This window comes from Malania oleifera, chromosome 3, assembly GCF_029873635.1.
Source record: "Malania oleifera isolate guangnan ecotype guangnan chromosome 3, ASM2987363v1, whole genome shotgun sequence".
Lineage (NCBI taxonomy): Eukaryota > Viridiplantae > Streptophyta > Magnoliopsida > Santalales > Ximeniaceae > Malania > Malania oleifera.
In genome coordinates this window covers 43,882,462-43,895,600 of record NC_080419.1, presented here as the reverse complement: position 1 = coordinate 43,895,600, position 13,139 = coordinate 43,882,462, and the positions used below count along the sequence as shown (strand labels likewise).

Here is a 13,139-nt window from a genome sequence, read left to right as displayed (position 1 = left end):
AAGTTTAGTTGAACTAACCTTGCGTTAGCTTCCGACAACTTCTTGTTAGGTATGATCTCACCACTTTCATCCTTGAAAACCTAATCTCCATTGGTGATTACATTCCACATTTTTAAGTTGTATAATTGAATGAAGATTGTCATTTGGTCCTTCCATGCAAGGTAGTTACTTCCGTTGAACATTGGTGGACGGTAAACCAATTGTCCTTGGGAAAAAATATCCTCCATTTGATCTTTGTGCTCTAGAAGTTACTCCGAAAGTTTAGCGACTAGCTCTGATATAACTTGTCGACCTGGGTGTGTGACTAGAGGGGGGTGAATAGACATCTTTCTCGGGTATAAGGATTTTTTTACAATCACAAATTATCTTGGCAAGATGCAAGAGTATTATCAAAATTTATATTCAAATCCAATACTAACAAGCAAGCAACATAAAAGACGTAGGGTGAGAAAAGGTTAACACGGTGATATTAATGTGGTTCGGCACCAAGCCTACGTCCACGCCTTAAGACCAATTCAAGGATTCCCCAAATCCACTAAGTCATCATCCTTCAAGATGGAGAAGCCTTTACAATCTTGGGTACACAACCCAGCTGCTCACCAAAAGCTACAACAAGATGCTCACCAAGAGTCACCTCACAAAGGCTTACAAAGAACCCCTCAATACAACAAATCAAAACAATTAGAGGCAACTTCAAAGTGCTCATTCTTGAGCTGATAATACAAATCAAACCTCCCACTACTGTCTTTGTAAATGATGTGTAAGCTAAGAGTAAAGAGCAAGAGAGTGCGAGCAAATATGAAAACCTTGAAATGAATGCTCAATCAATATGCTTAACAACCAAGTGCTCAACTAATGTAAAATGAATGCACAACACTCATATTAAAGGGCAAAGGGACAAGAAGCTCGCTGGAGAGCCGTTGGCCATTAATGGATAAAAGACAATTTGAAAACTAGCCATTATTGCGCATTAAATGCATTCTATCGCCCGACGCTCATTGACGATTCCATGACCTCATCGATGAGTCTTACACATGCATACGTCGACAAATCTTTTGTGTTCATCGACGAGTCTATTTTGCTAATATCATATACATATCGATTTCTCTTTGTTGACGATTCCCTTATATACGTCGATGAGCCGCTCATATACATTCATTGATGAATCTCTGTATTCATCGACAAGTCACCTCGGAGATTTTTAGGTGGTCCAGGGATACCTTCATCGACGAATCGACTGCTCTCGTCAATGAGTCACTCTCTTTTTACTTTTAAAAATGAGACCTAAAAAAATTTGGACAAGTCCAAAAATGATTTTTGTTCAAGTTAAAATCCAATCTTGACCAGAATTAATTTTTATGAATTACGAGATGTCTTGGTTTGATAAAATACGTTTGAAAGTCATTTTGACGTCTTATGCAGTTAAGTGACTCGATATGCATGTGTGAACTTGGTTTTCATGTTCTATCCTATGATGAACTAAGTGCATATGCAATTTGCTCGTCTCTTGCAAGTTACTTTTGAACACACCATATGCATAAGAGTTACAACATTAATCCTACCTCTCACACAACCCAACAATCATACAAACAATGTAAAGTTTCGTATATGCTTTTTTTGGTTGGATGAGCTCCGGATGTGCCATGTGTTGAACTTTGGTATGGTCATTTGCTTATTGCTTCTTCGATACACGTCAGACCCTTATGCTTTGCTTTCGAATTATATTGTATATCTGAACTAAAATTAAGGAAAAATATTAGTAAACCTAAGAATCACTAAAGGGTTGTTGTCATCAAAACAAGCTAGAAAGAGAACCTTTAGCCCCTAGGGCTAACAAGAAGTTTCCAGATCTAGTGCACGAAAAATTCCAGCTGGAAACACTACTTTCCTAGTTATATTAGGACTTTATTTTATTTTTAATATTTTCCTTAATTAGTTAGATTTGGATATTGTTATTTCAGGATAACATTTAGAATATTTTTAGGATATTTTTTAGGTTTCTAATAGGGGGAATGAACGTTTAAAAGGGGGAGAAATCATCAAATTTGACACACCTTCTTTTCTCACACATCTCTCTCTCTCTCTCCCCCCTCTTCTCTAACTTCTCCTTCGATTTTTCATCATGGCCCTGTGTGGCTAAACTTTTATAATTAGTCGAAGGAAACGGAAGCCTCGGAATTAATAAAATTGTGAGATCTAATTTTTTTTTTATTTGTTCAATTCATGCTTTGAGTATTGGATGTTGTTCTATGCTTATTTTCATGACTGTCTCGTTTAATTACTAGGAGGCCTACTAGTTAATTATTCATTGCAATCTACTACTAGATTAGATATCAAATCCGTAATTATTTGATCCCTCTAATTTGTGATGCAACTAAGATTTAATGATTTGCTGCGTGAAAAATTATTAGATCTTAGGAAGAACACTCGACTAAATTTAATGCAACCGCTTGTGCTTGTGTTGTTTATCTTTATTGATCTCTCTAATTCTTAAGGTTGTTACTAGATTAAACCTTTAGCGCTTGTCTTGGGTTGTTTAGTAGTTAAGTTTAATTAGATTGCTTGTTTTCTAATTAACTACGACTAAGGAGAGATAGGAAAATGGTTCCAACGGTGAATATTGGAAGTGTGAATTGATATATACTTGCATCAATGATCACTTGTAAAATTCTGATGGTGGATGTTGACTTGGACCAAGGTTTGTTCTTTTGATTGATTTCGATACTTTAATTTGAAAATTTTCTTACTTGTTTCTCTTAAAATTATTTTCATTATATTCAAATCCCACCCCCCCCCCCCCAAATCCTTGTTCACGTAGCATAAAACTAGGCCATGGGAATGATCCTTACTCACACCACTACATGTATTTTTAGGAGTATAGGTTTTATATTTGGTTGCCTACAGCACACCAAATTTTGGCGTTGTTGCCAGGGAGTGATTCTAGTTTATCTTTGTGCTTCATATGATCCTTATTTCGTTCTTTAAATTTTTGAGTGAAAAAAAAAATCGTTCCTTTTTGAATTTTAATTTTAATTTTAATTTTAATTTTAATTTTAATTTTAATTGAAAGGATCATTCCTTGATTGTTTATGACTGTAACTCAATCTTCTAATCAAGGTGATTTGTAGTGCAATCCAAAAATAAAGAGAACTTTGCGCAGGTTAAGGAGAGAAGGTCGAAGAAATTCTAAAGAGAACAATCTAGCTCTTGATTCCCTATTGGCTAGCGATTCTAATTTAGAAGAGGAGGAAGTCATGGCTAGAAATCAAACTTTGAAAGAGCTTGTCGCCCCTGATTTGAATCAATAGCCCTTATGCATAACGTTCACTACTTCAGATGCTACTACTACTTTTGAATTAAAATTTGGACTAATACATCTCTTGCCCACTTTTCATGGCCTTGTACATGAAGATCCTCATAAGAATCTAAAGGAGTTTCATGTGGTATGCACAAGTATGAAACCCACAGGGGTGACTGAAGAGCAAATTAAATTAAAGCCTTTCGGTTTTCTTTGAAGGATTGGCTCTATTATTTACCCTTCAGGAGTATTACCACATGGAACGAGATAAAGAGGTTGTTTTTAGAGAAATATTTCCCAGCTTCAAGGGTGGCCAACATTCGAAAAGAAATTTGTGGTGTAAGGCAGCACAACAAAGAGTCCCTACACGAATATTGGGAATGTTTCAAGAAATTATGTGCAAGCTGCCCCCATCATCAAATTAGTGAGCAGTTACTTATCCAGTATTTCTATAAGGGCCTTCTACCCACTGATAGGAGTGTGATTGATGTTGCTAGTGGAGGAGCTTTGGTGGATAAAACTCCCGAGGCCATGTGAAACTTGATTGCAAATATGGCGGCCAATTCTCAACAATTTGGCACTAGGCTTGATCCTCCATCTAAGCATGTTAATGAGGTAAATATTTCCTCACTTGAACAACAAATTGCGAGTCTAACTTCTCTTATTCGTCATATGGTTGTAGGTAATATACAAACAGTGAAGGTTTGTGGGATTTATTTGGTAGTAGGGCATCCAACCGATATGTTCCCAACTCTTCAAGAGGAGCCCATTGAGCAAGTGAATGCGATGGGTGGTTTTCCTAGACAACTGCAAAGGAAGTATAAATCCCTATTTGAGCACGTATAACCTAGGATGGAGGGATCACCACAATCTTAGCTATGGGAATCCACAAGTAAATCAGCCCGCGACTTAAAACCACCCAAGTTGCTAGCAATATAAGCAGCCATACCCCCCTAGGCAACAACCGGGAAAAACTTCTAATTATGGCATGTCTTTAGAAGATATTGTTAAGTCTCTTGCCACTAATACTTTGCAATTTCAATAGGAGACAAAACAATTTCAACAAGAGGCGAAGGCTAGTATTCAAAGTTGGACAATTAGATGGGTCAGATGGCAACCGAAATTAGTCGACTAGAGGCACAAAGTTTGGGGAAATTACCCCCTCAAATGATAGTTCCAAGATAAAATGCAAGTGCAATCGTTTTGAGAAGTCGTAAAGAGGTTGAGATTCTAGTAAAAGAAGCCCATGCATCAAAGCAAGAAAAGGAGAAAAATGTCGTTGCAGAAAGGAACGTTCCCAATGATGATGACGTACCTAAGTGTAAGTTTCTGTCTCTTACTGAGTATAAACTAGTACCTCCTTTTCCTATGGCTTTAGAAGATCCAGAAAAGATGAGCAAAATAAAGATTTATATGAGACTTTTCATAGATGTGAGGTAAATATTCAACTTTTAGATGCTATTAAACAAGTACCTCGTTATGCCAAATTCCTAAAAGAACTGTGCAAATTAAGAGGAAACGGAAACTTAAAGGATGTGAGAAGGTGAGAGTGGGGAAGAATGTTTCTGTAGTTATTCAAAGAAAACTCCCTACGAAGTGCAAAGATCAAGGTATGTTTACTATCTCTTGTACGATTGGTAGCACTAGATTTGAGAAGGCCATGATATATTTAAAAGCTTCTATAAATGTCCTGCCATATTCTATATATGCTTCTTTAAAACTTGGACCTTTGAATAAAACTGGTGTTGTGATTCAATTGGCTGATAGATCTAATGCCTATCCTAAAGGTGTAGTTGAGGATGGTCTTGTGCAAGTTAATGATTTCGTTTTTCTTGCTGATTTCTGTGTGCTTGATATGGAGAATGGTGATCAAACTGCTCCTATTTTGTTAGGAAGACCATTCTTAAAGACATCCAAGACTAAGATAGATGTTCATACTGTCACACTTACCATGGAATTTGATGGTGAAATTGTTAAGTTTAATATTTATGATGCCATGAAATATCTTGGTGATGATAATCTTGTTTATTCTATTAATGTGATTGATTCTTTAGCATAGGAAGTTTTTGAACTTGATGGAAAAGGTGGATTGGAAGTTGCCATTAGTAAGCATCTTGAGAAAGAGAATGAGGAGTTAGCCTTGAGTACTGATTTGCAGGAAGTTGTTGCAGCATTGAATGATTTTCCAAAGTTACAACAGTTAGGTAACGTTCCTTATATTGCGTTACTATTTTCCAATGAGAGGCCTTTACCCTCTGCTTTGTAGGCCCCCATTCCAGATTTGAAGCCTCTCCCTGGTCACCTCAAGTACGTGTTCCTTGGATACGAAGAAACGTTACCATTGATCATCTCTAGTAAACTTAGTGCACTGCAAGAAGAAAAGTTTGTGCAGGTCCTTAAGGAGCATAAGACGGCTATTGGTTTGTCACCTTATCGGTTGGTGTTTGGGAAACCATGCCACCTTCCAGTTGAGTTAGAACACAAGGCTTATTGGGCTATCAAGGGTTTCAACATGAAGATGGATGAAAGTGGAGAACACAAGAAGTTGCAACTACAAGAGTAAGAGGAAATTTGCAATGATGCCTATGAGAACTTGCTACCCAGCACCCAGTATGAAGTTGAAATTCTACTAGCTTAGGTTTTTGTTATTCCATTTTTTTTATCATTTTTTTCAATCCATCAATCAGTATATGGATAGAAATGGCATCTAGTTGATTTTTGTTATTTCCATTCAATAAAAGTCTTTTTTTAAAAAAACAAATGTGCCTATTACATTCCAATTAAGAGTTTAAAAAACAACATGCATAAAGGTCACACTTTTATTACTATTCACCTTAACATTCTCATCATTCTTAACTTACATTCACTCTGTCTTGATGTCATGTGGCACAAAAGAGGAGAAAAGTTATACTTCAATCAGCAATTGAACTTTGGGATGAGGATCAACCCTCATTCTGCTACCAATAATTGAAAAAATTCCATTGATGTCCCAATTTAAGCCAAAAATGTTCCTTTCAAACCCAGAATAAGGATAACCCCCACACTAGGGTAAAGATATTGATTGCTTAATGATTTTAAATCTTCATTGAATATCATTTTTAGAGGAATTCACCAGGAAATTTTTTGTCATATTTCAATATATTAAAGGAATAATCATCAATGACCTTGTGCAAAATTGACCGCAAGAGTACAAGTGACTCATGTAACTTCTTAGGACGAAATCTAGTATCTTAGTTTTCCAAGAAACAAAACTCTGGGGCATTATCTACCACCAAGGCTGAGGATGTTGTTGTAGGCAGTTGTTGTGCTCAAGCATTGTATATGAAGCAATAACTTAAAGACTATAATTTGAATTATGAGTCTATGCCTATTAAATGTGATAATACGAGCACCATTAACATATCCAAAAATCCAATATCTCACTCAAGGACAAAGCACATTGACATAAGACATCATTTCCTTAGAGATCATGTGCAAAAAGAAGGCATCACTCTTGAATTTGTGAGCACGGATTAAAAATGGGCTAATATATTCATGAAACCTCATCAAGAGGACCGTTTCATTTCAATAAGACATGAATTAGGCTTACTACATGCTAGGTAAATAGTTTGAGGAAAAGCTATTCATAAAGTGGAGTGTTCTAGGCGAAATTTCCAATTAATTAAAAATTTTAGGACTTCAAGCGACCAAATGGCATAGGTTAGTCAATTGAAAGCTTTCTATGTTAGAGATTTTTAATATCCAATGTAAGTTCGGGTGACTGAACTACGCAGATATAAAATCTAATTTTAGCAACAAAAAAAAACCTAACTTTTAAGTGCTTTAGCCACCCGAACCATGTTTCTCTCTCACCCGAAGTTGCGTCCTACCCCCTTCAACCCTTCTACCACTCATCTTTTCTTCAAATACTCAGATCTTAGCCTAGATCTTGCTTCCTAAGCTCAGATTTCTCCATTTTTCAGTGCTCTTCAGCTACAAAATCATGCCAAGGTCAAAGAATGTCGTTAAGAAAAACGCCTCTTTAGGCCAAGACGACACAAAGCAAATCCATCGTGGGCTCTTGGCCCTGGGAGCAAAAAAGGTCTACAACGAACATCTTCATTCCGTAGAACCCATTCTTGGTAAGATCCTATACATGCCTTTTATGCAAGAAAGCTTCCCAAATATTCTTCATATGTTTGCTACTTTAGGTTGGGATCGTTTTTTCTCTAATCAACCCAAAGGCACGTATCCAAATTTAGTTCGACTCTTTTATGAGAACTTAGGAAGGGAAGAAACCATATATACAATCCAAATCATGAATAAATATGTTGCACTCACCCCACAAACAATAGCTGAGAGATTTCAAAGTCAGCATGGGGATTTTGTATGTCCAAACCTAGAACAATCTTGGATTATGGACCAAGGGTTTACCCCTCAAGTATTTTTTCTTTTAATCTTAACTGAACCACCAACTCAATTTGGTCATCCGCCTTTGTATAGGAAGCTAACTCTTGAGGCCAATATCATCCTCATTCTTATAACTTATAATATTCTACCTAGGAGTGGGTCAAGAAACCATATTTCCTAAAGAGAATTTTTGTTATGTGGTTCATATATAGAGGCAAGCATCTTGATTTTCCTACCCTTGTACTAAAATGGATGATCATAAAAGAAGAAACTAGAGGAGTCATTATCCCTTACGGAGGAGCTCTAAATCTCATCTTTGATTATCTTGGCTTAGCTCATTCCTCAACACTGTTTCTAAAACGAAAGAACTCAAACAAATTTTCATCCACCTTCGTAAAACTAATGGGATATGAGCATGCTAGTGTACTTGATTGGATCCCCAAACACAGAACACCTTTTGAAAATAATATAAATGTACAAATGGAGGTGGGACATGAACAAGAACATCGGGATGAACCACACCAGCACAACCATCTGCCACAGCTGGTACAGCTGTTGTTCTTGATAGTGCAACCATCCCAGATACTCTTTGGGATTTTTGCCACCATATGGACTCCCGACTTGATGGTATGCAAAGAGAATTCCATTCAAATTTTCGTTCGATAAATCAACACCTTGCCACGATTGAGAGTCACACAGGTACTGCTACCACATCTAGAGGTAAAGCACCCATGGAGGAAAGCTCGAGCGAAGAAGAGGATGATGTAGATAAAAGTTCTTCAAGTGGAGATGACGTAGATGAGGATCAGATGAGAATTTTCTATCAGACATTGAGAAAAATTTTTATCCTCGTTTCTAGTTGTACCTTGTTGGTACTTATTTTGTATATTTAGTTGGAAAATAGCTCTTTGACATTACTTGCTTTGTCTTTTTATTTAGAAAACAGTTTTATGATGTTTGATTGTGTTTTTGTAATCTAAATTTGTTCAAAACAGCTTCGTATGCTTGATGATACTAATATATATATATGTGTGTGTGTGTGTGTGTGTGTGTGTGTGTGTGTGTGTGTGTGTGCGTGTGTGTGTGTGTGTCTGTGTGTGTGTGTGTGTGCGTGTGTCTGTGTGTCTGTGTGTGTGTGTGTGTGCGTGTTCTATGTTGGCAATACTGATTCTAAACTGCAAGTTGAATACTGACTAATTGATTGTGACTTTCTACTGATTGGCTCATCTTTGTGAACTGCATGCTGGATGATTGGAGAACTTATGCTTACTAAGTATGTTTTATTGAGTATCCTTTTTGTTGATGTCAAAAGGGAGAGAACATGCAAAATATGTATTATGTATGTATATGTTTTATGATGGTATTATGGGAGAAAAACTGAATATGATATGTTTGTACTTGTACTGGGAGAATAACTGAATATTGTTGACTCTACGAGTCCAATCCTATTTTGATAATGACAAATCACTTGGTATTTGATCTGTGCAATTGATATTATGAACAGGAATTATATTAAGCATGCACGGAAGGATACCAAGTAATGGAAGCCATAAAGATTAAAGCTTACATATCTTGGCACATTCCATGGAACTCAAAGAATACGAGAATCAAGATGCAAGCGGCAAAGTTCAAGAACATCATAGGAATGGGTACTTAGAACTCAAGTACTTACATTTTCATATGATTTAGTTTGAGACTCAAATCACATCTTAGAATGACTTTAGGACTCATGCATTTCATGAACATTTTTAGGGAAATTATATGGACTTAGAAACCTATTTAAAAACCCCGGAAAAAGTTTTATAAAAGGATAAATAAAGAGAGCAAATCATATTTTGAATTGAGTTTGAAAAATTAGAAGACCAGAACCTCAGAAGACTAAAGTTTCTATTCAGAAGCCTAAAGTGGTAACTTCAGATGATTGAACTTTAAGTTCGGTTGACTAAAGAATTACTTCAGACGTCTAAAGAATAAGCTCAGTCGTCTGAAGATTTATTGGTAAAAAATGGAAACTGGCAGAAGCACCTCAGATAACTGAACTTTGACTTTGGTCGTCTGAACTCGATGCTTCGGTCGTCTGACCCTTGACCTCGGTCGTCTGGCCCTATGTCGAGGTTATTTTTTTGAAGGATTAAAATGACTTCAGTTGTCTAGGCCCTTGAACTCAGTCATCTAAACTTGCAGGAAAGATTAAAAATTTAATTTTTGAGCAAACACGTGAGCTATCTTATAATCCAATGGTCAAGATTGGTTCTAGGGGTAAAACACCTATTTATGCTGTATATCTAAACCCTAGTATGCAAGAAAAAAGAGAAACGTGAAAAGCTAAGACACACAAGAAGAGAAGAACACATCTTGTTGAGAAACTTAAGCTGATTGTTATACGATTGCCTGCACTCCAGCCTATATTCATCTTCTTTGAGAAAATCTACTTAGAAAACTAAAAGGGATCTCTCTTATACATCTTTCGTTCAACTTGGTATTGAGGTTTGATTAATCTATTTAGTTTTATCAAGAGATTCTCATATCAACATTTGTTTTTGAACATCTTTAGAGAAGTTTGATATTAAGTTTTCACATTCATATAAAGAGTGTTTTTGACAAGTTCATCAGTTGAGAAAGGTGTTAGCTATTGGGAAAGGTGTTAGCTATTGGTTGAAAAGTTCTTGATTCAAGAGTATATATATTTTTCCTAGAGCTGATCAGTGCAAAATCTACTTTTGAATATTTGATAAGAGGTTGATCTTGTGTGTGCATATAGCAAGTCATTTTTTAGAAGATTACCACTTGAGAAGAGCTTTAGTTATTGATTAAATATTGTTGGTTCAAGTGAGTTTGCATTCAAAGAGTTGATTTTTTCAATATAACAAATCTACTTAATTGAAGATCCTTAGTGTTTATAACTATATATATATTGAAGGATATTTTTTGAAAATCATATAGTAAGTGTGTGGATCCTTTCTATTCTCATCATATAGATACATATATGTACATTAAGTCAAATATTACCAAGATCACATTGAGATTGAAATACTTAGAGAAATATTGTTTTAACAAAGTGTCTTTCACATCTTTGCAATCTTCAAAGTTATTTTAGTAATCAAAGATTTAACCTAAATTCTCCAAAGCATTGAGTTATACAAATATTTTTGGGAGATTTAATAAAAAGGGGTTTTGTGTGTTGAAGCATATCATTCATAAATGATTGTATCATTTCATACATTATGAGCTCCAAATTTCATCATATGGTAAATGTATTAGGATTTTGAATTGTACTCGCCAGCTTTGTTTGGAAGATTTGTTGAGTATTTTACAGATTTCATTGTATTCACGGTTCGGTGTGTGAACCGAGGTTTGAGGAGAGAGATGTATCTCTTGTAAGCAGCGGAGTAGAAGGGAGTTGTACCTCTTATAAGTAGCGGATTGTAAGGAAAGTTCCGTCCCAATTTAAGGAGCAGGGATTATAGTGAAATCCTTGAGTGGTTGCTCAAGGCAAGGACGTAGGCCGAGTTGACTAAACCTTGTAAAAACTACGTTTGTCTTCTCTCTTCCCTTTACTCTTAACTTTCCGCACTACATTTGATTTATTCGTATTGCATGTGTAGGTTGAATAACATTGCACACAATTAATCAGGTAAAAAGAACTGATTGGTAAAATAAATTTAATTTTTTAATAAATCCATGAAATTGATTAGTTAAATATACAAATAGGGATTAAGTGGTAAATAGGTTCAAAGAATTTTAAAATACCCAATTCACCAACCCCCCCCCCCCTCTCTCGGGATTACACCTAATTCAACAAATATGATATGCTTGTACTTGTATTGGGAGAACAGCTGAATATGATTGTACTAAAAATAGCTTGTATTTGTATTTTTTAAAGGGGGAGAATACTAAAAATATTTACATTGTGATTATGCTTATTGTGAGGGGGAGTCTTATCAAGGCTACCTTATTTTGTTATTTTGCTCCTTATTTTTCATCATCAAAAAGGAGGAGATCCTTGGCCTAACAAGGCTTAATAATGACAAACAAAGGAATCTAACTGTGCTTTTAAGTGAATTTACAAGCACAATGGTTTATATTTAAAGTTTAAAAGCCACAAAGAACATAAGCTAAATGAAGATTGGCTAGAGCCTGGATGAAAGCTTCAAGATATGAAAACTTAGAGTTTATTTCATGTATAATATATTAGAATTCTTATGTAAGTACTTCTCAAATTTAAGTTTGTTTATGAAGCTCATGGGATAAATTGGACTTAGAGACCTATTTTAAACAACTTGAAAATATTTTTCAAAGTCTAAATATCTTTTCAAATGAATACATATGATTTATGGGATCAAAAATAAAAGGAAAAATGAATTTTAGAATGTTCGGGCGACCAAGGCTCAAGCTCAATCAACCGAATGCAGTAAATTGAACAACCTGGTTTGCCATGAGTGAAGTTAGGTGACCGGACATATGGTTCAATTGACCGAATGGATGCTGCTACTATTAAAGCCTAGATAGTGTTAGTTTGGGCAACCAAACTAAAAGTTCAGTCGACCGAACAGGTTCAGGCGACCGAACCCAAAGTGCAGTCGATCGAAAGGCTACTTCCTATTTCGAAATTCATGTTTTTAATTGGTTCGGGCAACCAAACTACTAGTTCAATCGACCGAAAGTGCACGATTTATTTAGCGAACATTGTGATTTCTTTTTGTTTTCAAAAGATATTGTTACCAAAATTTGGGCAAACGGTCATAATTCAAACCCAGCTATTTAAGGCTAACCCTAATCATGTTAGGGCAACCTAATCACATGAAAAATCCATTGATCTATCTTCCTAAAGCTGCTACTCACCATTCATATTTTCTGAAAGTATTTTCTAGTTTTGTTTTTTGATTTTTTATCTTTCAATCCAGAAAACCTAGAAAATCCCTTAAGCTTCATTAGCAAGTTTATTGTTAAAGAGTATTGATTTTAAAGTGTACAAATTCGCTCTGTGTGAGAGTTTCTTATTGTATGAAAATCTGCCGCTATTTTGTTTATAAACGATCGATTCGAGTATTGAATCAGTGACAAACAGAAATGGTATTCTTACTTGAGAGGTGCTCCGCCTACTGAAAGAAGAGAGGTGCTCCACTTATTGAATGGAGAGAGTTAGTAAAATCCTCACAGTGGGTTACTTGAGGCAACGATGTAGGCACGTTGCTGAACCTTGTAAAAAATCCTAGTGTTATTCTTTCCCATATCTCTTTACTTTCTCGCACTTGTGTATTAATATTAATCTGCTATGAATGATTCATTGTGATTCAAGAATGGCATGAATGTTTAGTTTGATTTGTGGCTGTATTGAATGATTTAAATATCTATTGTGATCAAACACTATTGTAGCTACAAATTCAGACTTGGTTTAATCAGCTGGGATTTTTTGATATTGATTGATTAATTGTTCAAATATAAGAATAAA

General features: G+C 35.6%; 1 pseudogene; it reads left to right on the top strand.

The window, feature by feature from the left end:
* The first annotated feature begins 2,652 nt into the window (after positions 1-2,652).
* On the top strand, positions 2,653-5,357 carry LOC131151293 (uncharacterized; annotated as a pseudogene).
* Positions 5,358-13,139: the final 7,782 nt, after the last annotated feature.